The 25,264-nt window shown below is 40.7% G+C and overlaps 1 long non-coding RNA gene across 1 annotated transcript in view; it reads left to right on the forward strand.

The window, feature by feature from the left end:
• The window catches only part of LOC124075914 (uncharacterized), an 81,817-nt gene extending 59,603 nt beyond the window's left edge, over positions 1-22,214 (forward strand). The window contains exons 2-3 of the long non-coding RNA XR_006846212.2: positions 16,251-16,437; positions 21,386-22,214. This is a non-coding gene — a long non-coding RNA (uncharacterized LOC124075914). The remainder of the gene's footprint in view (positions 1-16,250; positions 16,438-21,385) is intronic.
• Positions 22,215-25,264: the final 3,050 nt, after the last annotated feature.

Consider the following 25,264-nt stretch of genomic DNA (forward strand, 5'->3'; position numbering starts at 1 on the left):
CACGGTGGTGCATAACTGTAATTGCAGCTACTTGGGAGGCTGGGGCAGGAGGATTGCACATTCAAGGCCAACTGGGGCAACTTAGCAAGAACATGTGTCAAAATAAAACAAAAATTGCTGGTGAAAATCTCAGTACTGGGGAAAAAAAGTGTTTTAAATTGTTCATGTTCTTATGCATAGAATTTTCCCTATTAACCTATATCCTTTATCTCTCCTTCATGCACACAATAATATAATCTCCAGCATGGCCATCTTCTACCTTCATAGTAAAGAAGAGAATTTCACAGGTGTTTGAAGTAAATGATATACTGGGACTTGGATGTCTTTTCTTATGAAATTTAACTGCTTTCTAATTGGTAAAAAATGCTTAAATGGTAAATTTTATGTTATGAACCAAAAAAAAAAAATCTGAAACATCAAGAAAAGGGATGTCCAAGCCGTGTGTGAAGCTTCTGCTTCCTCTTTGCACAGACTGCTCTCTCTACGGGGAGAGAGATTGGCCAAATCACAGTGTTATGTGGTGTGCAGGTAGGAATATGGAACAGATCCCGCTGCCATATACAACTATAATGCACCAATTTGAAAAAGGGTGAGGGCGAGCTGCTCTAGCCCTGTTATGGGATGGCTGCCCTTTTCAACCATGTAAACAGAAGTTGAACTAAATATTTTTCAGTGAATTTCATCATCAAAAAAAGGCTGTGGAATCTGCTCTGATTTCCCAATTTGCTCCATCCGTCCCAGTGTCCCGATGCCTGCCCCTCTTAAGGGTTCCACAAGGAGGTTGGAAGGAAGCGAAGGAAGGAAGGCGGCTGACCTGGCATTTTCAGGAGTAGAACACACACCTAGCCGACTTCCTGTGAATACTGTGGGTTCTCAGAGTGAGTGTGTATACACAGTGCATGCTTAAAACCTCTTCAGTTCCCTAAATAAAAAACATACTTGTCGCTTTCTGCCACAAGAGTTTTGGAGACGATGGAATGAAGTTCCAATTTACTATTTCAGTAGCTTTGAAATTATTTTGATTGCAACCTGCAGGAAGACGGGAGTGACGTAATGTGCATTCACACTGATGAATTCATATACCTGAAGCAGCACCTGGGGTTCACCAAATAGCCCTCTCCTTTCTCACCTACAGGACCCTGCAATATTTTACCTCTTCTTCCCTTTAGTTCTGCTCTATCCCACTTTTTTTGCTAATTATAATCCATTCTGTTTGTGTCATCAGTACCCTCGAATAAGTCTGGACATGCAGTTTGAAAGATGCTGCAGTGTGTCTGGTGGCACCCCCTAACCCTACTGCCTGCCTTTGGGTGAGGATCAACCCAGTAGCTCCCTAGGCCTAAAGGCAGGTGAGACTCCTCTGCGTGTGGCAAGAGTCTTCAGGCAGGTCAATTTCTCTTCCGTCTCAGAGGGGAAAAGCCCGATGTGGCAACATAGGAACCTATTGCAAAACAGTGTACATGAGCCCTGGCTGCAGGCAAGGCTCGGCGGGAGAGGCCTGGATCGTGTGTCTGCCCTTCAGCGGGAGTGTGGGTCTGGACGTCAGCAAAGTTCAGCCTTCCTGGATGCCACCGTAAGGAATGATAAAATCGAATCTAATTTGGGCAATCAGGGAAAGGGCAAAAACAGGAAGCTCTGGGGTCTTGCTAAACATGTCAGTGAAGAGAGGAGTCTGTGGACTTTGTGGACTTTGCTACAGTTTCCCAGAGAGAAATGAAAGTCAGGAAACGTTCACGTGCACAGACAGCCTCACCCCTGCTCCTCAGAGATTCCCTGATGAATTCATCCCACTTCTAACTCCATTTTTCTTGCTATGTTCTTTAGGGAGCTGGGAAGCAGGCTGCGGGGCTTCTGGCCTGATTTCTGGGCTGTTTTTCTGTGCAGATCAGAGAGGTCTGGAGGAAGGTAGTGGCCAGTCGAGTGTATGCTCCCAGCTGCTGCTCATCATGCCCCAAATGGGGGGGAACTGGCAATCAGACTCTGAGGGAAAGCACACATAGTGACAAGTACCAGGCCTCATAAAAAAATAATAATAATAAATTTAAAAAAAAAACAACTCCTATTATTTTTGGCAGATCCTATTGAAATGGTTACATTTTCCAGGCCTCAGAAAACAAAGATTTCACTTTCAAAACAAGTCCGCACAGAGCAGAACACTCCCTAATGTGATGTAGATGGTAAGAAATCATTCAACACCCTGCGCGTTGAAGGCTTCTAGCTTCTATCTCCCTTCTCCTCTCACCTTTCACAGATGTGTCTAATGATATAACCGGGGGCGGGTCCCTCTGTTCTGTCTCTTGCAGGTACTTGGGCAATAACAAGATGGTGGTTTCCAGAATAAATAATGGAAGTTGCCATCATTAGAGAACATAGGATGTCATATGGATGCCAAAGCGTTCAGGTCACCCTCTCCTTCGGTTTCAAATGGTGGAATAGTCACTGGAGCTGTGTTTAAAGATCTCCTTTTCATTTCCCTCGATATATCATCCTGAATCCTGGGAATGGCCTTCACTCCCAAGCCTACCTATGTGGATGATATTAAGTGTTTCCACAAACAGGGCAACGTCCCTGTTTGGCCTTCCCTTCTCCTTCACTGGCACATGGCATTGTACTCCACTGGTCACAAAGCCTCTACTTTGTCTACAGCCCTTCAGACAGAAGGAGAGACAGACCGGGGAGGCTGTCTGCTAATCTCTTCATAAGACAAAGTGCAGCCAGAGGAGGGAAGTAGAAATTTCTGAAGAGGAATCTGATCATGCGAAAGAGACTTTGCTAAATTTTCCAAGAACCTCCTGTGTTTAGCAAAGTGTGTTGGTTATGACACAGCTTCGTGAAACAGAAAACTCCCTCCAGTAGCTTTAAATAATATGAACGCAGTGTCTTACATAACCTGAAGTCCAGAGATGGCTTGGGTTCCAGGAAAGATACGGTTCAGTAATACCCAGTAATGTCATTAAGGACATAGGTCATTTCTGTCCTTTCTTTCATTCTGCAGTCCTCAGCACCAGCTTCATGGGAAGGCTGGTTCTTCTCAAGGAAACAAGATGGCGCCACTGGATGTCAGGCTAGGCACTTCTTGTGCACACTCATCAGGGAGGAGTGAGTGAATGTGACCATTCCCAAAGCCCTCTCCATTAGTCCAGTTGCATCAGAGTAAGTCATACATCCATCACTGGCCCAAAAACAGCTGTCAGGAAAATTCCATGTGCTGATTGGTGTGGATCAAAGCATTATCAATATTTCTGACTGGATTATTGTTTGGGGGACTGTTCTGTGCATTGTTGGATATTGAGCAGCATCCGTAGGCTTTTTAGCACATCACCACCATGAGTCATGAGAATTCCTGACATTGAAAATGTCCCTTGGTGGAGGTGCATAATAGAGTTCTTGCTAAACATGGTGGGTAGATCATGTGATCACTATTCTGAATTCCATGATAGGTCAGGGAGATATTTAAAAATAAGCACATCACATGTACATCTTCAAGGATGAAAAACAGGAGGCATCACTAAATAAGAAACATTGGAACAGAGAAAAGGAAGGAAACGAGAGGATGAGTGCAAAAGTGTGTAGGAGAGAGAGAGAGAGAGAGAGAGGAAGTGGAAGAAAAAGCTAAGGTCTCTGCACATAGGAAGTTGTATTAGTCAGCATGGCTGCCACTAAAAAAAGAAAAAAAAAAAAAAACTCTGCAAACTCTGAGGCTTAACCAACAGAAATGCACTTCTAACAGTTATGGGGGGTGGAAGCCCCAGATCAAAGTGCTGGTCAATTTGGTTCTGGTGGGGGCCCCCTTCCTGGCTCACAGACAGCTTCCTTCTCTTTGTGCCCTCAAAGGGCCACTCCTCAGTGCATGCTCTGAGACAGCTCTGACACTCTTTCTTCTTTTCGTAAGGACACCAGTTCTATCAGCCTAGGGACCATAGAGACTACTCTTACAACTGACTTCATTTAACCTTAATTACCTCTTCAAAGTCCTTATCTCCAAATATAGGTCCTGTTAGAGGTTGGAGATTTGGCATATGAATCTTGAGGGACATGATCCAGTTTATAATAGAAGTCAACAGAAGCTAAAAAGGGGTAAAATGGAGAAATAGTGTATTATTTAGAAAAGTGGTGGTAAAAAATAGCCAAGAGTTAGAGGAGACTTCCCGGGAACAAAAATGGTTCAGAAGACTGAGGCAGGGAATTGGATTTTATGTTGTAAACCTTTGATTGCTATCTGCCTTTTAAACATGTTAATATATAACCTTGGTTAAAATAGAAATATGACTTAGTTTACAATAATAGTCATGTCAGGCATGGTGGCAGACACTTGTAATCCCAGTGAGTAGGGAGGCTGAGGCAGAGGGTCACAACTTTATAGCCAGCCTCAACAACTTAGTGAGGCCCAAAGCAACTAAGTGAAACCCTGTCTCAAACTTAAAAAAATAAAATAAATGGGGTGGGAATTGGTAAAGGCTCCTGGGTTCAATACCCAGTATCAAAATAATAATAATAATAACAACAACAACAACAGTAATAGTCATTATGGGTGATGATCATTGTCTGCCTATAAAACCCAATTTTCTTCCTTGAAACTTTGCTTGATTAATTAAGGCTGGGATGAAAAGGAATGGATTGAGTGACTTATCATTTATTGTCCAAACTAGAGCTCTTCTGAGCATGAAGGAAGCATTATTAGCAATTCCATGAATTAATCAGTGCAAAGTAAAACACCTCCAAATAAACTGGAGTTTGTGGTAAGCCTTCTTGTGAGATAATCAGGGTCTGGCCTTGTAGCATAAACCATAAGGAAGAACTATTTCAGTGATACAAGGGTAAAAGTGCAGCCACCCTGCCAGCATTTGTAGGGTAGCAGACAAACAGGTCATCTGAAGTGACATCTACTCCACTGAGCAGCAATATCCAGAGAAGTGGTCCCTGACCCCTCCGCCAGTCTTCCTAACTATCCTCGTCACATCTTTATTGAAGAACTCAATACACCCCTTTGACACTGTGATTTTTTTGCCTGTGTCTTTCCTTCTCCTTGAGACTCCCCCACCCCCGGACAAAATTTCAGAAGACACAGGTTGTATTAGTTTTGTCTTTGTTTCCCCAGAATCTAACATAGTATAATTAGTAGTAAGCGCTTAAAATGTTTTTACTGAATAAATACTGAATGAAATTATAGTAGGGACTATAGAAGATTTCTTTAAAATAGAAATGTAATAAGAAAGTAAGCTAATATTTTCAGAAATCCTTTATATGTCAAATGGGAAAAGGAAATAAAATATATCTAGAAAGTTAACCATGCATGAGATAAAATAGCCTACTCAAATTATTTATGTTTTAAAATTATTCTCAGAAAGTGTTCTAACCTTGTAGCTGCAGAGTACTTACTTTGCTAGTATCCATTGGAGAATTAGACTTGCTTCTGCTGATTTTACTTTATTTTTTTGAGGGTGAACAGTTAGATAGTGGCTACTCTTGCTAAAAAATTAGAAGTAGGGCTATAGGTATAGATCAGTGGTAGAGTGCTTGCCTGGCATGCACAAGGCCCTGGGTTCAATCTCTAGCACTGCCCCCCCCAAAAAAAGTAAAAAAAAAAATATCAGAAATTTTTAAATAATAGCCATATAACAATCTGGGATTAGAACTTCAGGTGGGAGTATGTATTGGGTAAAGAGTAGCAAAGCAGTTGTTGAAGTTGTATGGTCATTTGGATAAGTACCAAGAGGAATTTGATAAAAATCTTAGTAACATGCCTAACAGAAGCTCTTAGTAAACTGAATATAGAAGACTGTTTCTTTAATACATAACAGAACATTAATGTAGACCTAATAGTTGATGCCTTGTTCAATAGTGAAAAAATAAGCATCTTCATGTTAAAACCAGAAAAGAATGTGAGGACTGACTCTCCTGATGCTAATTTAACAAGATACCATAGACTAGGTACATTAGAAACTTAAATATATATATGAAAATAAACAACTAACTCTTGCAAATAAATGATATGACAACAATATAATATAAAATGGACAGAACATTTGAACAGACATTTCACGAGGGGAGGTAGATGAATGGATTCTAAAAAATGCTTGCCATTGCTAAATAAATCAAAGCCATTCTAAGATGTGATACACACTTATTGAATGACTAAATTTTAAAAATCAACATGTTAGTTTCCTTTTGTTGCTATAAAAAATCACTACAAACTTGGTGGCTTAAAATGACATAAACCTGTCATATGACATTCTTGAGGTCAGAAATTTGAAATAGGGCTTACAGAGCTAAAATCCAGGTGTCTGCAGAGCTGCATTCTTCCTGGAGGCTTTTAGGGAGGCTATTTCTTGACGTTTAGAGGCTTTGTTCTCTCATTCCTTCCCTGGAAACCTCAGCATGCTGACCTCTGTTTCCATCCTCTCGTCTTCTCTGACTCTTCTACCTTCACCTTGCATCTTTTAAGGACACTTATAATTTCACTGGACCACTTAGATAATCCAGGATAATCTTCCCCTCTCAAGATCCCTACCTCTATCTACAAAGTCTCTTTGGCCATGTGATAACACGTTCACATTTCACAGATTAGGACATAGACATCTTTGGGAGCTATCACCCACAAATACCCACTGTTGGTGAGAATGTGGCAAGGTTTAATTTTATGTGGCAACTTGACTGGACTACGGGATACCCAGATACCTGGAGAAATAGTGTTTCTGTGTATGCCAGTGAGGGTGCTTCCAGAAGACACTAACATTTAAATAGTTAGACTGAATAACAAACATTTTCACCTGTGTGGGCAGGCATCACCAATCTGTTGAGGGCCCAAATATTTCTGTTTGAGCTGAGATAGGCCTCATCTCCTACCCCTGGACATCAGGGCTTCTGGTTCTTAAGCCTCTGACTCCATTGTCTGACAGAGACATACTATCCCCTCGCCCTTGACCAGTTCTCAGACCTTTGGGCTTGAACTGAATTATGCCATTGGGCTTTTTGATTCTCTAGCTTGCAGATGACTTCTCAGCTTCCATAATCACAAGAGCTTGATTCCCATAACGAGCCCCCCATGCATTATAACAGATGAAAAAAATTCTTATCAGTCAATGAGGTTGTAGCTATTGTAAGTCACAGTGCAATGTGTTACATGTTTATGGTGATACGGGTGTAAAAAAGCCTACTGTGCTGTTAGCTGTATAAAAATACAGTCCATGCCACTATGTACATAACACCTGACAGTAAAGGACTGGTACTTTACTGGTATTGGTTTATGTTATTTACTATACTGTACTTTTTGTCATTCTTTTAGTGGGTACTCCTTCTACTTATTTTTTTTAAGTTTATGATTTTTTTTAAGTTTACAGTTTGCTGTATTATACCAGCAGCACCCTCATACATCTCCTGTTTACCATGTCTCATGATTGCATCAACAAACCCGTTGAGTAATTGACCTACACCATTTAGGTTTGTGTAAATGCACCCTAGGATATTGATACAACAACAAAATTGCTTACAGAAGCATTTCTTAGAATGTATTCTCATTATTTGTGTGTGTGCATGTACAATCTCCTATTGGAGCTGGAGGTGTAATTCAGTGGGAGAACACTCATCTGGCATGCAGGAAGCTGTGGGTTTGCTCCCCAGCAGAGCATGTGCATGCACGCGCACACATACACACACACACACCACACACACACAATCTTGTGTTGTTTCTTGTGTTTCAGACTAATACAGATGTGAACAGCTGCAGCTAAAACTGCAAAGGGAATGTAAAATAGTACAGGCCTTTAAAAAAATGATTTGGCAATTTCTGCAAAGTTTCTTACCTAATCATCTAACAATTCCCCTCCTAGGTATTTACCCAAGAGAAATCAAAACATGTCCCCCCAAAGACTTGTACACAAATTCAATTTTATCATGACCACAATCTAGAAATACCCCAAATGTCCATATGAACAGAAAAAAAGAAACTGTAATATGTAGTAAAATGTGATTTTGCAGTTAAAAAAAAAATGGGCACATGCAACCAGTTGGGTGGTCAAAGATGCCACGTGGAAGAGTATGTGCTGGTTGATTTCATTCATATAAAATTTGACACTAATTAAATTACCCTATAATGACACAAAGCAGATGAGCGATTACTTGGGACCAAGGATGGGGAGAGGTTGACTGTAATAAATAGGCACCAGGAAACTTGTGGGGTGATGAAAATGTGTAATATCTTGCTGTGATAGTAGTTAATATGAGCATATTCATTTGTCAAAATCACTAGACTGCACTTAATAAGTAAGCACCTTTGTTATATATCAGTTATGCTTCAATAAAGTCCACTAAGTATTTTGGGGGTGGGAGTATATTACCTACCCTCTTTGAGAAGGCTGATTTGTTTCAGAATCTCTTCTATCTAGCAAGAAGTGCTCCAGTATCCATGAGACACCATTTCCTCTTACCTTTCCCTCAAATGGGCTAAAGAATAGCTCTATAAAATCTGAACTTGAAAAGATAGCTACATGTTCATGGCAGCCTTATGCATAATACTAAGATACAGAAGCCATGAAAGTGTACACCAACAGATGAATTAATAAAGAAAATGTGATAGGTATACACACACACACACACACACACATGCACAAGCACACACGCACAATGGAATCCTACTCAGCCTTAAAAAATGAAACTCTGTCGTTTGAGACAACATGGATGGAACTGATGAGCCTATGTTAGCTGAAATCTGTCAGGCACAGAAATACAAGTACTGCATAATCTCACTCCTGTGCTGATTCCAAAAATGTTGTACTCATAGAAGTGGAGAGCAGAGTAGTGGTTACCAGCAGCTGGGGGAAGAAAGAATAGGGAGAAGTTGGACAAGGAATACAAGTTCCAGTTAGACATAATGGAGACCTATTGAAAAACATGTTGACTATAACCAATAATAACATATTGAATACTTGAAAATTGCTGAGGGAGTTGATCTCAAGTGTTCTCACCACACACACACACAAAGATGACAGGAGGTGAGGTGATGAATATGTTAATTAGCTCAATTTAATCATCTAATTACATACACATGTCAAAATATCACATTGTATATTGTAAGTATATAGAATTTTTGAAAATTATTCTTTAATAAAGCTGGGAGGTGGGAAGAATAGCTCTTCAATAGGCCCCAAGTTCTCCAAGGCTCTTAGCCAGGACAAGTCCTGGAATCTACCGCTGCAGGAGGGTCCCCCAAACCGTGAGCTGTCCCTGCAAGTATACCCATTCTCCTTCCTGCAAAGAGGCCTAAGGTGCCCTCATTTGGGAAATAATGGAGCCAAGACAAAGGACAGCCCTGCAGCACGAGCCCTGGAAGGAGTCTGATGGACTAGCCTTGTTCTCACTGATTCTGCTTTCTCCATTCTAGGCCTCATTTCAGACCAATAGTCAAAAACTGTCCATAAAGTGCCGTGTGCCTTGCACTAAGTGAACTCTCATCTGTTCAGAGCTTAGTACATCCCAGGGACTGGGTCGAGTTCTTTATGTGAATCATATATAATCACCACAAAAACCTTTCAAGAAAGGGATTATTACCATCTCCATTTTATGAATGATAAGTTGAAGGTCAAGATAGGTAAGTTCCCTCCCCATTGTTGTAGAACCTAGGATTATATGGCTGCAGAGCCCCTTAAACCACTGTTGCACGTAGCTGTTCCACGTACTGCAGATCCCCAAGGATGACATAGAAGCTGAAGGTAATCATACAAGGAAGGGGGACTGTAGCCTTTTAGAAAAGGCTTGGAAAGACCCTGTCATTCTCCCTCTAACCTGTGCATTTTCCACCTAAGAACCCTGAACCTTTGTGATCAGCAGAACACTTGCAGAATGATGGACCACAGCTTCACCAAATTCCTGATTCCTGATTTGTAGAGGAGACGTGAATGAGATGCTTTTATGAAGAGTTCTTGGAGAAGGAAGCAAGAATTTGACATTCACTCATTCATTCACTTACATACTAATTCATTTAACATTCATTTAAACATGACAGAGTTGTTACTAAGCCAAGCCATTGTACTGGTGCTGGGGTTATATTGGATTCTATCCTCAAAGTGTCATGTTCTAATACTTATCACCTGCTACCATGCTTTCCTTCTAGTGACCAGATTCCATCTTCCACTCTGGACCATTCTTCGCGGCCTGACACAGCCAACTCTGACCGTGGGATGCCTCTGAGTGCTGCTTCCCTGATGGGAGGAGGATGGTTCTCTTGGGGTGGGAGGTCCTGTGGATTGGCCAAATAATCATTCAGGAAAGAACCCGTCTCCCCCTTCCTGTTCCCCCACCCTTCTCAGTGAGCTGTAAGGAAATGCTAAAATAATGTGCTGGGATTCACCCCAGGGACCCTTAAATTGTTCCTACACACCCTCTTGTTTTTTAATGGACAGAAAATGGGTGTTGTAGATCTTGACACAATATTAAAATTGAATTGAGTTCAGTTCTATAAAATAGATTCTAAATGACATCATGAATAGTGATATGGGAACATAGAGATCTGAGCCAAGGAAACATGAACAGCCTGTTCCTAAAAATCCTGGTGTGGGAGCAAATCTGAACAAATGAGTGATTAGGCTCCCAGATGCTGAGAGGTACATGTCCCTGAAAAGCAGCAGGCCCTGGAAAGTGGAGCATCGGCTCAGCTCAGCCGACGGTGAGTTCTATGCCCTGAGCCTGGCACATAGTAGGTACACCTCATAAGTAGTTTGCAGCTGTCCCAATTGTGAGGTGTGGTGGCTACACAGGGAACACTGTGCAGCTCACTCAGAATAGTGTCTGGTTTAGAAGAGGATGAAAGAAGGCAGGTTGTAGAGACCCTTGCTCCATTTACATAAGAGTTTAAAGGGTATCGTGTGGTCCTGACTACAAAACCAACAAAACCCCACAGCTGTACTAAAACTTGAAAATGTGTGAACTTCTACTGCCTTCAGAGCACGTGTTGTGGTGAGGGCCATGGTGAGTAAGAAATAATACCTGTTTTCTAGAAGCTACAATGTAGGGGGTCTCAGGGAGGGAGTGGGATTGAGCAGGGATCAGTCACAAATGCAATAAGTATACAAATGATTAATGGAGTTGTAAAGAAAGAGAAGAAATTATTCCTTGCAGCTAGTAAAAAAGGCTTTTTTGAAAGAAATGGAATTGAGCTGAACTTGAAGGAGAAAGTAGAGCAAACAGTGGAAAAAAGGGGAATCACTAAACAAGAATAAAAAACTTGGAAGGGAGGGCATATTTAGAAAAGGGCTAAGACACATGAAAACACCAGTGAGCTGACTTCACCCTAAAGAGGTGACGGACATGTGGCCAGGAGTAGGCCTGAAGCACAGAAATTATTATAGTTATTCCTCATGTACTATTTGAAACTTTAAAGTTCTAAATTATAAAATCAGGCTAAGAAAGTCCAAGAGAGTTCTCCCTTTGCACCTTAAGAATAATTTGAACCTTTTTAGAGACTCAAACATCAATATTTTCTGATATGATTTTTATTTTTTTAATAAGTTATACATGACAATAGAATGCAGTATGATACATCATACATAAATGGAGTATAATTTCTCATTTTTCCGGTTGTACATGATGTAGAATCCCACAGGTCATGTAATCATATATGTACATAGGGTAATAATGTCTGATTCATTTTACTATCCTTCCTACCCTCATACCTCCTCCCCTATCTTCACTTCTCTCTACCTTATCTAAAGTAACTCTATTCTTCCCTAACGCCCCACCCCCTTATTGTGAATGAGCATCCACATATCAGAGAAAACTTTTGGTCTTTGTTTTTTGGTATTGGCTTATTTCACTTAGCATGATATTCTCCAGCTCCATCCATTTACCAGCAAATGCCATAATTTCATTCTTTATTAAGACTGAGTATTGTTCCACTGTGCATATATACCACATTTTCTTTATCCATTCATCCATTGGAGGGGACCTAGGCTGGTTCCATGGTTTAGCTGTTGTGAGTTGAGCTGCTATAAACATTGATGTGGCTGAGTGCAATATGCTGATTTTAACTCCTGTGGGTATAAGCCAAGGAGTGGGATGGCTGGGTCAAATGGTAGTTTCATTCCAAGTTTTCTGAGGAATCTCCATTCCATTTCCCATAATGGTTGTACCAGTTTGCCGTACTACCAGCAATGTATGAGTGAACCTTTTTCCCCACTCCTCACCAACATTTGTGGTTTGCTTGTATTCTTGACAACTGCCATTCTGACTGGAGTGAGATGAAATCTTAAGAGTAGTTAAACATCAATATTTTTGCAAAAAAATAAAATAAAATTTATCCCAGAATCTCTGATTTGGGTAGTAGTTAGGATAGGAGAAGTTTTGCTGCAGTAAAAATGAACTCGGAACACTTAGTTCTGAGTGTTTCACACCCATTCATTTGGGTTAGGCAGCCATGTTCAGCAACTCTCCTCCAAGTGGAGGCTCAGGAATCCAAGCTCCTTACATCCAGTGGTTCTGCCATCCACTAAAACCTTCATGGGACTCTTTACTGAACATCTGTATTTGGCTGTCCAATCAGCAAAGAGAGGCCACTGATTGCACAGCAGTTTCAGAAGTTAGGACCAGATTGAGATATATTATATCCACCTACACTGCATGAATTCTCAGCCCTATCTATATAGTGAAGAGAGGCTGAAAAATGTAGGAGTACATGTGTATTAGTTTCCTATTGCTGCTGTAACAAATTACTACAAACCTGGTGACTTAGAACAACATACATTCATTCTCTTATTATTATGTAGGTGAGAAGTCTAATTTGGAACTTGCTATTCAAATAACAGGGTCACCAGGACAACATTCCTTCTGGAGGCTGTAGGTCAAATCTGGTTCTGTGCCTGTTCCATCTTCTAGAAACTCCTTGGCTTGTTACTTTCCTCCCCTGTCTTGAAGGCCAGAAGCATCCTGTACATGTTGATACCTTACCTACAAGATATCACTTTGAGACTGAATCTTGAGTATTTTTTTTCTGTGGCTGTTTCATTATGTCTTCATATTTTAACATTGTTTTCACATTTCAAAACCAGGCTGTGTATCTACAATTGACAGCAGAAGGGTCATGCTGAAAGGTGGTCTTCACTGCCCACACCCATGCAGACTGAGGGGGGTCGTGGAAGGTTGTTTGTCATTTTGCTGATGCCTTATTGAATTATTTTGATTCACAGCACAAAGTGTGGATGAACTTTACTTAGTGTGGTTCCCTAAATATTATGCAATATCACCAAAACATTACTCATGTTTCCACAATGAAGAAAAAAAAAATCCCTGTACACACAGTTCAGGTCAGCATAGGAGAGCTGAATTTCAGTTGTCAAGAGATCTAGAAAGAAATCAAGATCCCTTCTACATTGCTTGTTTGCTTTTGTTTTTCACTTTTTGGAAAAGAAACAACCCAGAGTCTTTCAAAACCTAGCAAGGGTTTTATTTTGTTGTTGAAAGCTACACAATGAACTTAGAGGCGGCCAACATCTAGGTAGGGGAATCTGGTGTAACTGACACTCACATCACAAAGGACTGTGCCTCAGTCTCCAAAGGGGGGTTCAAGAGGAGCTGCTTAGCAATCCTCAATGTACAATTTAATTAATGAGAAAAAAATCTGTTTAATCAAATAGGAAGTGTAGACAAAGCTAGGTATTCTTTAAATATGCCTCAAGTTCAAAGTCAATCTCAAACATGCAAAAACAGGGAAATTCCCCCAAAGAGCAGCTCCTCACCATGAGGCTCTGCCCAGCTGCCTGTGGCCAAAGCAAATAATAAGAATCTTTAATATTGGACATTTTCTCTAGTAGTAAATAAAATAATTTTTGTGCATGCCTACTGTTCCCCCACCAAAGAATCCTTTTTTTGTTGAATCAGCAAGGTAATTCAAGGAAATATTTTATTTATGACAGTTTACTTATGACACCTCTCACAGAAATCATCTCAACACATCGCAGAAAGAACATGTAACCAGGGACTTTCATCTACAGTGGTCCATTATTCCCTGGGCCCACTACCAATAGTGACCTATAACCAGCTCCTGTGGGCTCTTCAGAACCATTGTGCACCTCTTTCCCACTTTGTGTTCAGTAACATCTCAGCAGTAGCCTGAAATGGACATGGTGAGAGAATTTACACCACAGAAATTGGCAAATGCTCTAAATCCAAAATTTACCTTTTATTCTTCACTTTTTTTTAGAGCTTGTTGTTAAGCATTTACTAGCACAACACTGACCTGCATTGACTTTAAAACTGTCTTCTGTAGAGACAGATATACTATGCTATATTACTGTGCTTTGCTTTATTGTGCTTCACATATATTGTGCTGTTAAAATTGAAGGTTTGTGGCAGCCCTGCTTGGAGTAAGTCTGTCGGTATCATTTTTCCAGTAGTTCAAATGATCATCAGCATTTTTTGGCAATAAAGTATATTTCAGTAAGATATCATTGTTTCTTTATATATAATACCATTGCATACTTAATGACACAGCATACTATAAATATAACTTTATATGCACTGTAAAATCAAAAAAGCATGTGCCCCACTTTATTTTGGTATTTGTTTCAGTCTGGTAGCCTGGAACTGAACCCACAATATCTCCAAAGTATGCCTGCATATTGGAATGGGCCATTATCTCACATACTGTTGTTCAGTGGGACCTTGGGATTGGGACCTCAGATTGATCCCCTGAAGCTTTTAACATCTCCATAATTAAAATAAAAAGATTCCTATCTGTTACTAAATAAGAAGTACTTTTCAGAATATAAGAACAGTTTCTTTTCTTTATTTCATTGATATATCCAAGGACTTAGCAACACATGATAGATGCTCAATGAATATTTACTGGTGAATGATTAAGAATTGTCTAAAGTTAAAACCACTGTCCTCCTGTAGGCAATCCCACCAGGCTTTCTCTGTCATCAATATTATAAATTCTTCACAGAAAGAAAGCTCCTCTCAATAACTCTTTCTGTATTCTCATAGTAGTTCTAAAACCCCTATATTATAATCAGCTACTTTATTATATACAGATGTTCCCAGAAATCAGGGTTAGAATTTTTGCCTTGTTTAAATGTCTATTTACTTTTTAAAGGCAATATTTCCACTCTTTTTATGATTTAGCTCATGAAGGCTTTGCATGGGAGCTGGAGGACTTGACTTTGTTCCTCAGCAGCAGTGCAAGTCCTTTGCAGCAGTAATATGATAATTGACACTCCCTCCAAGTCTTACCTCTGCCTCGTGTCATCAGCCCTGGAGAGAATTCAGGTTCAGTATATGTTTGTTTAAGGAAAAACCTGGAGGAACTTCAGCAAAGCCCCACAGAGGAAAATCTGGACTTCTTCCTAAAACATTGCCTGCCTCTGCCCTCCACACATATGTAGTAGCTTTTAATCTTTGACTTGGCACTAGTCACCTGTCAAAGCAAATCTTTCTTAAACAGGCTTAAGCAGGAAGACAGGTCAAGTCTTTATTTTGACAGGATCTGTACAACTAAATGAGGCTCACCATGTCCTAGCCCTTGGCCGTCCCCTCTCGTGACTCCAAAATAACCTGAGCTCCTTTGATGTAACAAGCTTTAGGAAGTTCTGCCAAAGCAATTGACTGATCTTTCCCAGGAAAGCCAATAAATGTATTAATGATGATGATCAAATTAAATAGATTTTCTTGGATATTCCTGTCACTACTGGCAGAAATAATATGGAACACCCTGACCTCAAGAAAAACAGGCCTTGAAGATTCTTTGGCTGATTGCAGGGGCTTTACTAAGAGGGGCCTGTGCTAAGAGGTTTTAAACTGCTAACAGCAGCACAAGGGCCACCATATTTCAGTCATCATGAAATAAACAGCAAGCTTCCACACAGGAGCCAGCACACCCAGTATTGACTCTCAGTGGAAACTCCCTAGGGACCCAGGGTTGCACAAAATTCAACAGGAAAAAAACAGCACAACATCCTCTAAACACTCTTTCCCCACTACGTGGTTCTGTAATCTTTGAACTTGCTAACTTCTGCTTGCAAAACCAATCTACTGTGAAGATGTTTCACAGAAAGTAGTTTTAATTGTTATACTGGGCAGCTTCTTCAGGGATAGTTGGAAGTCAGAGAACTGAACATTCCAGAACTCTCTGTCTCAAGTGTGGGGCCGATCAGCCAAGACTCTGGACAACAATTTCCTAATCAATCAAGGTCAAAGCTTAAGGCACTTGTTCAGATTGTGGAGGTGTATATTTCTGTGCGTCTTATGTATTTGTGTATTTACAGGATCCTGTCCCCGAGGACAAGGGAAGGAATGCTGCCTCCTAGTGGGAGAGAAAGGAAAAGGAGAGAGAGCCATCAGCAACAAGCTGGAGGAGAATCTCAGATCCTAGATTGAAATATAGTCTCTGCTCTTCCCTGCTTTTGAGGGATCTGACTCTATACAAGATATACCCAAGATCTCTTTCTAAAGGTTTGTACAGCCTTTCTTTGTAGCCCATTTGAATCTACCGTCCAACATTTTTTTTTAATCATTTCCTATATACTCAAATATGTGTCTGGAATCACAGAGGATGCCAAGGAAATACTAGGCAGGATTTTCGCCCCCAGAGTGTGCATGTATGTTTCAGTTGGAGTGACTAATCCGCACCTGAAAGCCATCAGTAATAAGCAAGTCTTCATCTGGATGGCTCCATCCAGCTGACAAGGGTGTTATTTTCTTCCTAACTCCTCTGCCCACAGGAGCAAGCTGCAACTCCTTTACTTATCTTTGCAATCTGGTCTCCCACGCCCCGCCAGCCCACCCTCGGCTTAGCCCCATTTCTTGCTACTTCTCTCCTACATCCCATGTTTCAACCACCCTTGGGCCTGGCTTCAGAGTGGGGCCTCCAGGGAGCCAACCTCTAAGACTTTCTTGTATGTCACTAGCAATCTAGCAAGACATAGTGGCAGAATTGTCAGAAGTCCTCAGGGAGAAAAACTTAGGTGTGATCCTGGGTAAACTACTGAGAAGGGTCAGGAGCGATATCCCCCATGGGCAAGCTCAAAGAACATTTCAGAATTCTAGTTCTGAGGAGGGTGGGCCCACTAACTACAGAACTTTGCTCAGTGAACCAAGAGTGGACTTGCTTGGGAAAATTGTTAACTACTGCATGCCACCATCAGAGAGCCCTCCGTGTCCAGCATTGTCACACCTACCCTCTCCTCTGAACAAAAACTGGAGAAAATCTGTTAAAGGGGCACCTAATCATGAGTCAGCTCAGAGTGAGCTCATGACTTAACCACCTATGGTTCTCTGAACCTCCTAGGTTCTCTTGTGCCTCTGTGCTTTTCACAAGTTTTCCTGGGACCTCCCCATTGATATTCTATGCCAAGTTCATCTCAATACTCAACAAAACTTTTTCTTCCTCTGTAGAATCTTCCCTGAATGACACTATGTGCTAGCCTAGCCAAGTCTGTATCAGGTGCCCAACTTTGGTGTTCCCGTCGTACTTGATGCACACCTCCTACCATCAACTACACTATCATAAACTTTTGGTGCATCTGACCCCTTCACTGGGATGAAGACTCCCTAACGGGATGATTTGTGTCCTATTTTTCTATGTCCCCTTGCTTCTGCTCTTAGAGCGTATTCATGCCCTTTTTTAAGACAAAGAAAGAGGAGATCATTGAGAATGCCTGAGTAGTTGAATTCATAGAAAAAGCCCTACGTTGGTAAGTGGGACTTGAAGGGCAGGGGAAGGTCCTGCCTCCAAGAGAACGACGGTGAGCAAGAATATGTGAAAGAAACAGCAGAGGCACGAGCCCAGCTGTGAGAGGCAAATGTTTTCCATACATCTGATGAAGAGCAAACAAAATCTATTTTCTGTTTCTTTGTCCTTCCCAGAATGTCAAAGGGATATAAATATGGTATAATTTGTTACTGGAATTGTAAGCAGACGGGAACTTTAGCTGCAGTTCCATTTCTGAAATCAACAGGGCTTATGGACTCAGAGAGAACTAGTTATTCCCCCGTACATCCTCCTCTCCCAACTCCCTGAAAAAGAATCTTGCTCAGTGGATGTGTGCAGCAGGAGATGGGTAGCTAGACATTAGCCAGCATGGTGGGTCCTTGGCCTCTGTAACTACAGCTGTCACCCACAGGCCTCATCTTACTGCTGGTGGCCTGTCCCTTAAGCACCAGATGGAAGATTATTTTGCAGATAATGTAAAGATTACTTTGGAGAATGGCGCTGGGGGCCGTTATCTGGTTAAGTGATTGGGGGAGAATGGAAAGAATTGAGCAATTCCTCCGTTTTGGAACAAGATTATTCTGAGATGGAAAAATGTCAGATAATACAACTACCCAGACCAGAATCTTCTGTTTCTTGAGATTTTGGAAAGGAGGACAGTGGGCAAAGAAAAAGAGGGACATATTTTCTCTTAGAGTCAAATGATAAGAAAAACAATTATGAGAGATGGTTCTATGGGAAAAAAAACCAGCTTATAGACCATGTTTCAAGATAGAAAGCATCTCGTTTATACACTTACACTACTTCACATGGATCTGCAAAGCAGATAAAGCTATATTTAAAAAACTAAACTTAAGATCTACAAGAATCTTAATTTAAAAAAAAAGCAATGATTGTTCTGTGATTAAATGAATCACACCAAATGAAAAAGCTAATACTATAAAACTTCTAGGAGAAAATCTTTGTGAGCTTGGGTTAGACCAAGATTTCTAAGACTCAGCAACCAAAAGGATAAATGATAAAACAAAACAAACAAACAAAAAAATCAACTGGACTCGTCAACCCTGGAAAAAAAAAAAGAAGAAGAAAAAAAAAACCCCTCTTCTTAAAAATGTCAATTCCGTTGATTTATTTATTTCAACTATTTACTACCCATTATGTACCACCACCCTTTTAAGTGCTGGATTATGGCAATAAATTAGATTCCCTCTAATTATACTGATTTGAAAGAAACTGGACTGGAACAGGAAAATGAACACTTTAGAGCAATTTACAATTAGGAATAACACAAAGCATAGAAATTTTTATTAATCAGATAATTTCTAATGTATTTTAATTTTTTTCCATTTAAACCCATAGACAAGATCTAATACCAAGAAATGATATTGATATTCTATGCCAAGTTCATCTCAATAGTCAACAAAAACTATTTCTTCCTCTGTAGAATCTTCCCTGTATGACACTATGTGCTAGCCTAGCCAGGTCTGTATGTGTTGCTCCCCTTGTTCCCCCAAGGAATGGTGGAAAATGCTGAGGAACAAGAACACACCCAATAGACTGGTCAGTTGGTCTTTGTCGAAGTTCATGCCTTTGGGGTAAGAATTGAAGAAGGTGGATGCAGGATAAAGAATAGTAGTGCTGGGGTTGGGTTGTAGCTCAGCGATAGTGCACTCGCCTAGCATATGTGAGGCCCTGGGTTCGATCCTCAGCAACACATAAAAATAAATTTAAAAATAAAGGTATTGACAACTACAACTAAAAAGTAAATATTAAAAAAAAAAGAATAGTCGTGCTTTGGGGGATAGTCTGAGACCACATTTCACTCCATATTATTGTACTATGGGACTCTAGAGTCAGGCAGATCCAGATTTGAAGACTGGTTTCTTCTAACAGTTGTGGGATCCCAGACTCTAATGAAAATGTCTATTTTATAAAGTTATTGTAAGAAGTAAAACGGGAGTAAATATAAAGTGCAGGGCACATAACTGGACCTCAATAAATGGAAGCTACTGTTGCATAATGATGATGATGGTGACCATGGTGATGATGATAAAATCCAGTCAGGTTCCAAAAGTTCACCAGGACTAGGTAGCCCCTTGTTATTTTGGGGAAATGTGGCTCCTCCGCGATGATAACCTGAAGATCTATGGGAGGAATGTGTGTACCTCCCTTTGTTCCCCCATGGGATTCTTATGACAAGTCTCTTCAGTTACCCTGAACTGGACTTTGTATCCCTCTCTAGGTCGTACATCCGAGCTGTTTGTTTCCAGTAGAGGTAAAATGCATTTGCCATTCCTAATTTAAGGCTTCAGAAGACATCCCTTTCAGACCTTCAGGAAGCGTTTGTTTTTCCTATAAGGCTAATGGCCTGAGTCCAGCCTGAGGAGGAGAGGACTGGGGGTTTTAGAGGGGGCTTAGCCTCACCACAGTACAAGCGTATTTCCTAAATAATCAGTCACTAGTGGATTTTGTTTTGATTTAGTTTAACTCTGTTCTTCTGTTTATTCTATACTTGAAAATAAACTATCAACCCTTGACTCAACTTACAGGATTTCTTAAAAATAGGTTTTTGACTTTTCAGATCCTAGAGTCACATACCCCTGCCCCAACTTAGAATTAGAGATGTTGCTCCTTGGGTTAAGAGGACTTTGGACTCTTTCGGACCAGGAAACAACTCCATGAGACAGACAGAAAGAAAACTGGTCAGGTTAACGGTCTGGCTTCTGATTCCACTATAGTTACTAATAGACTCAACTGAACAGCTGTTGAAAACCCAGATGACAGGCAGTGGCCTTGACCAAGGACCTCAGAGTCTTTGCAGCATTTGAGTTAAACTTCCACAGGGCATTTGAATGTGCAGCCAAGACTGAGAACCTTTGTCCCAAAGTGCTTGGGAAATTTGTAAAATATCTCTGGCACCCTGATCATTGAAGCAATGATGTTATGGGTATTTTCTTGACAGAGCTTTGGGTTAAATGTTGTTATAATGCTGTTCCATTCCTGGGACAGTTCTCTCACAATGAATAAAACCCCACCTTTTGAATGTCATACTGGAGTTTTACATACTTGAGAAAATTATAAGGTCTAGAACTTTACCTTACCTATAACACAAAATACTTCAGCATGATTTTAATTAATATATATTGAACACCTAAAAATTGTATTTTGTTCTGTCTAAAACTTTTCCTAGGAGTAGCCAAATCACTAATATTGACGCCGCTTGTGGTATTTGAGTAGTTAGCTTCTGTAAATGTGCCTTTCATGGTGCTCATGTGTGCAGGTGCAAAGAATCTGATAAATTCCAATGTGTTTGTTTACTTTTTGAAATACATATTCCTTACAAGATATATCCATTTCATGTTTCTTTATCATAAAATGTTGATTGTCAATCACTGTGGTTAAGTGGGTTATTCAGTCTGTGGATTTTATTTCAGGATAATAATGTAATACTATGAAATATTCCTTATAAAAATGGATCTTAAAGTTGACATAGGGTCAAGATCTTCTGACCTTGGAATTCCCTTCAGGATCTGTAATCAGGAAGCTTCAGTGAGTATCTCTGTTTATTGAGCATGAAAGTTCCAGCAAGCCTGTCAACAGGGGCGTTAACTTTGAGCAAATTACTTCACATTTCTGTGCTTCAGTTTCCTCATCTGTAAAAATGGCCTAATAATGGTACTTACCTCACAGCTGTCAAGAGAATTAAATGAGATCAACCATGAAAAGCATGCTGCAAAGCTTCTGGAATGTAGGAAGTACTAAATAAAAGGCACCTGTTTTGATGATGATGTAGATGATGATGATGATGTTTTCGATGACGACAATGATGACGATGACGATTCTGGTAACTATGATTAATTAATTAAGTATGATTCAGAGACAATCCAAAGAATCTTCAGTCCCTTCCTCAGCCAAGTACGTCATCCTTACACTTTGCTGCTGTTTTTCTGGAGGTTGAATACTGCCCAGTGCTATGCTTGGGACACCTAATCTCGGTTGAGAATCCCTTGATGATCTCTACTTCTTCATTCCTGTAGTTGTTTTGAGCAGTATCCATGGAGGATGGATGAGGACTTTCTTTTCTTTTCTTTTTTTTTTCTAGTGACTGATAAACTCTTCGAGGTTTATCATGATGGTGTCAGCGTTTCTAGGAGCTCAGAGACTTTGCTATGAGAATGTGACCCTCCTGCATCTTTCAAAACCTAGCCAGGAGCCCTTTTTCTGTTGGTGTGCTTTTTTTACCCCATTCTTCACTTCACTTACCTGATTTTCTTCATTCCTGTCTCTATGAAAATTTAGTGAGAAAACTGCCTTCTCTTTGGAGGAGTCTAATCTGGATATTCTGTGCTACCATGGGGACAGAAGGCCTAAAGCTCACTTGGGGGGCCATGCAGTAGGCTCAATGCCAGCATCATAGCATTGTTCCAATGTTCCACCCAACTCTGACTTTGCTGACCTGTAATATTTGCAAGTGAAGAAACTCTGTTTTTCTCATTCAAAAAGTGCATCTCGGGCTGGGGATGTGGCTCAAGCGGTAGCGCGCTCGCCTGGCATGTGTGCAGCCCGGGTTCGATCCTCAGCACCATATACAAACAAAGATGTTGTGTCCACCGAGAACTAAAAGAATAAATATAAAAAATATTAAAATTCTCTCTCTCTCTCTCTCTCAAAAAAAAAAAAAAAGTACATCTCCTTTGTCACTGTCAGGTACATCCACTCTCTATGTTATAGAATCTGTCAAATTTTGCAGACATAACGAACCAGATGGGTCTCTCTCTGGGGACAGTCCACTTTGGAATATAATTCTTCACCATGAGGAGCTTCAACACCATTGTAGGAGTGTTGGGTAGAGGCCCATATATAGTCGCAGACTTCAAGCTATAGAGGCACTGAAAAGCATCCAATATTTTGGAGCAAGACGACATACAAACCATTCTCAGAAATGAAGATACCACAATCAGTAACAAATCAGTAACATAATGTGCTCTAATAATAGAATTTCTTCTTATTTCACTAAAGGAGAGTCAGTATTAACTATTTATTAATAGCCAGGAATAATATTAAGTTTTTTTATTCCTTGTCTTAACTAATGATCATGAAAGCCTTTTGAGTTAGGAACAAAGATAACCCCTTACAGATGGAGAAATTGAAGTTCAGAGAGGTTAAGGCACCTGTCCCCGTAAGTGGCATGGTCTCCATTCAGGCCTAGAGTGTCTAGCTCCAAAGGCCAGGAGACTAGCTACTATGCTTCAAGCTACATTGCTTCACCTGAGCTCTTATGCCATCGTTTGTACCTACTTCTGGAATAACCTTAATTTCTCCCAAAATTGTGTTTGACCTCCACTAGCAGCACTTTCTAGGGGAAATACAATGTGAGCCACAAAAATGAGTCACATTTGTCATTTTTTAAAACTTTTTTTTTTTTAGTTGCCAATGGACCTTTATTTTATTTGATACGTGGTGCTGAGGATTGAACCCGGTGCCTCCCACATGCTAGGCAAGCGCTCTGCCACTGAGCCACCCCAGCCCACATTTGTCATTTTAAATTTTCTAGTAGCCACATTTTGAAAGATAAAAAGAAATGGGTGGAATTAATCTTAATAATGTATTTTTAAGCTAATATATCTAAAGCCTTACTATTTCAACATGAAATCAATATAATAATTTACACTTTCTTTTTGGACTAAGCCTTAATCATCCGGCATGTACTTCACACTTAGAGCATTTCTCAGCTCTGACTGGCTGCATTTCATTGCTCAATAGTCACCTGTGGCTAGTGTTACCAAATTGAACATCACAAATCTAAATCCACATATCCCAACCTTCTTAATAAACTTGGGGGAATCTTTTTTTTTTTAAGAGAAAGAGAGAGAGAGAGAGAGAGAGAGAGAGAGAGAGAGAGAGAGAGAGAGAGAATTTTAATATTTATTTTTTAGTTCTTGGCGGACACAACATCTTTGTTTGTATGTGGTGCTGAGGATCGAACCCGGGCCGCACGCATGCCAGGCGAGTGCGCTACCGCTTGAGCCACATCCCCAGCCCCACTTGGGGGAATCTTTTTGAGAATCTTTCAAAGGATAAAAAGGAAAAAAATGTCAAGATGAAAAGTTTGCTTTTAGTTATTTTTTAAAATTTATTCCAAGAAAAAAAAAATTAAAAGGAATAAATTGCACCATTTTCTTCTTTAATAGTCCACTTAATTGCCTAAAGCAGATGAGAAGCAGAGTGATGGCACCTACATGGTGATATGACATGGATCAGATGTCCCCATACTCTTAGAGAAGCTCTGGGCACCATGTAACTATCAGGAAACTCAATCAGACAGGGCCACCATCACCTCCCAGTCATTCTACTCACATTCACATACCCCCATGCTCCAGCTTGAAAGGAGAGGTGCAGGAGCCAGACCACACCAGCAAGGCACAGACGCTGCCTCGTGTCTGGAGGACACACAGAGACCTCAACACCTCCCTTCATTGTCAGTCCCTGTCCTCAGACTTGCACATGCATCAGAATCACCTGGAGGGCTTGCTGTGCCCCACCCAAGGATGGACGGGAGAGAACGTGCATTTCTAATGAGTTCCAAGGGTCTTGGTGCTCTAGGTCAGAGGACCACCCTTGGAAAAACCAAAGTTCATCCCTCAATTATCAATGTATCGTTCATGCAATAGCAAGAACAAATCTAAGAAAAGGCACAGGCACGTTTTTCACTCTTCATGAGACAAATATGTTACAAAAAGCTCTGCCCTTATCCCTGATGCCAATCCAGTAATAAGAACACAGTTTTGAGAAAAGGAAAAAGAAGTATGGCTTTGCTAGCCAAGAAAAAGACTCCTGTCCCAGAGGCTGGTTTGCCCATCAGGGAGAACAGAGGGTTTTTAAAAGAAGTGATTCAAAGGCTACATTCCAGGTGTTCCTGCAGGGAGATTATAATTCACTTGTTAATTTGGAAGAGGAAAAAACATGTCCATTTTTAAAATAAGTTTTGTGGCGGAGCAGCAAGAGCTATGCTATATTCAAAGCATGAGGTGAACACTGTCTCTAATATACTTTAAATAGTAGACGTGTTTGGTTCTTTCTCTCCTGCCCCTCCTCATTTCCTCTAATCCGTGAAATAATGAAGTCACTGTGCTGGGGAAAAAAAAAGATAGAGGGTAAAAAATAGGGGGTAAGAAAACTGATGGAAAAGAGGGAAAAAGGGGGCTGAGAGAGATTCCCAGAGTTCTGGGTGGCACAGCAGCAGGCAAGATCTGTGCTCAGGGAGGAAAAGGGCAGCCTAGCCACTTCCAGGTCCCCTTAGGTGAGACTGACACACAGACTAGAGCCAAGGTTGCTCCTCATTCTTTTCAACCCAGTCACAGAGGTAGCTTAAGCCGAGATTATTTGCTCTTTGCTCTTCAAGAGGGGAAGCAGTGTTTGAATGGCATGTGACCGTGGGAACTCACCAACCACAAGAACCTTGGATGCCCCTTTCCTGGGATCATACAGTGCTTCCCTCCCTCTCAGCCAAGCCGGGTGTTTTCATCTCTGACCTTTCAGGGCACCTGGATTTTAAAAGGAGGAGCATGA

This window comes from Marmota monax, unplaced genomic scaffold, assembly GCF_021218885.2.
Source record: "Marmota monax isolate L192 unplaced genomic scaffold, Marmota_monax_Labrador192_F-V1.1 WCK01_AAM20220418_F8-fsc00209, whole genome shotgun sequence".
Taxonomy (NCBI): domain Eukaryota; kingdom Metazoa; phylum Chordata; class Mammalia; order Rodentia; family Sciuridae; genus Marmota; species Marmota monax.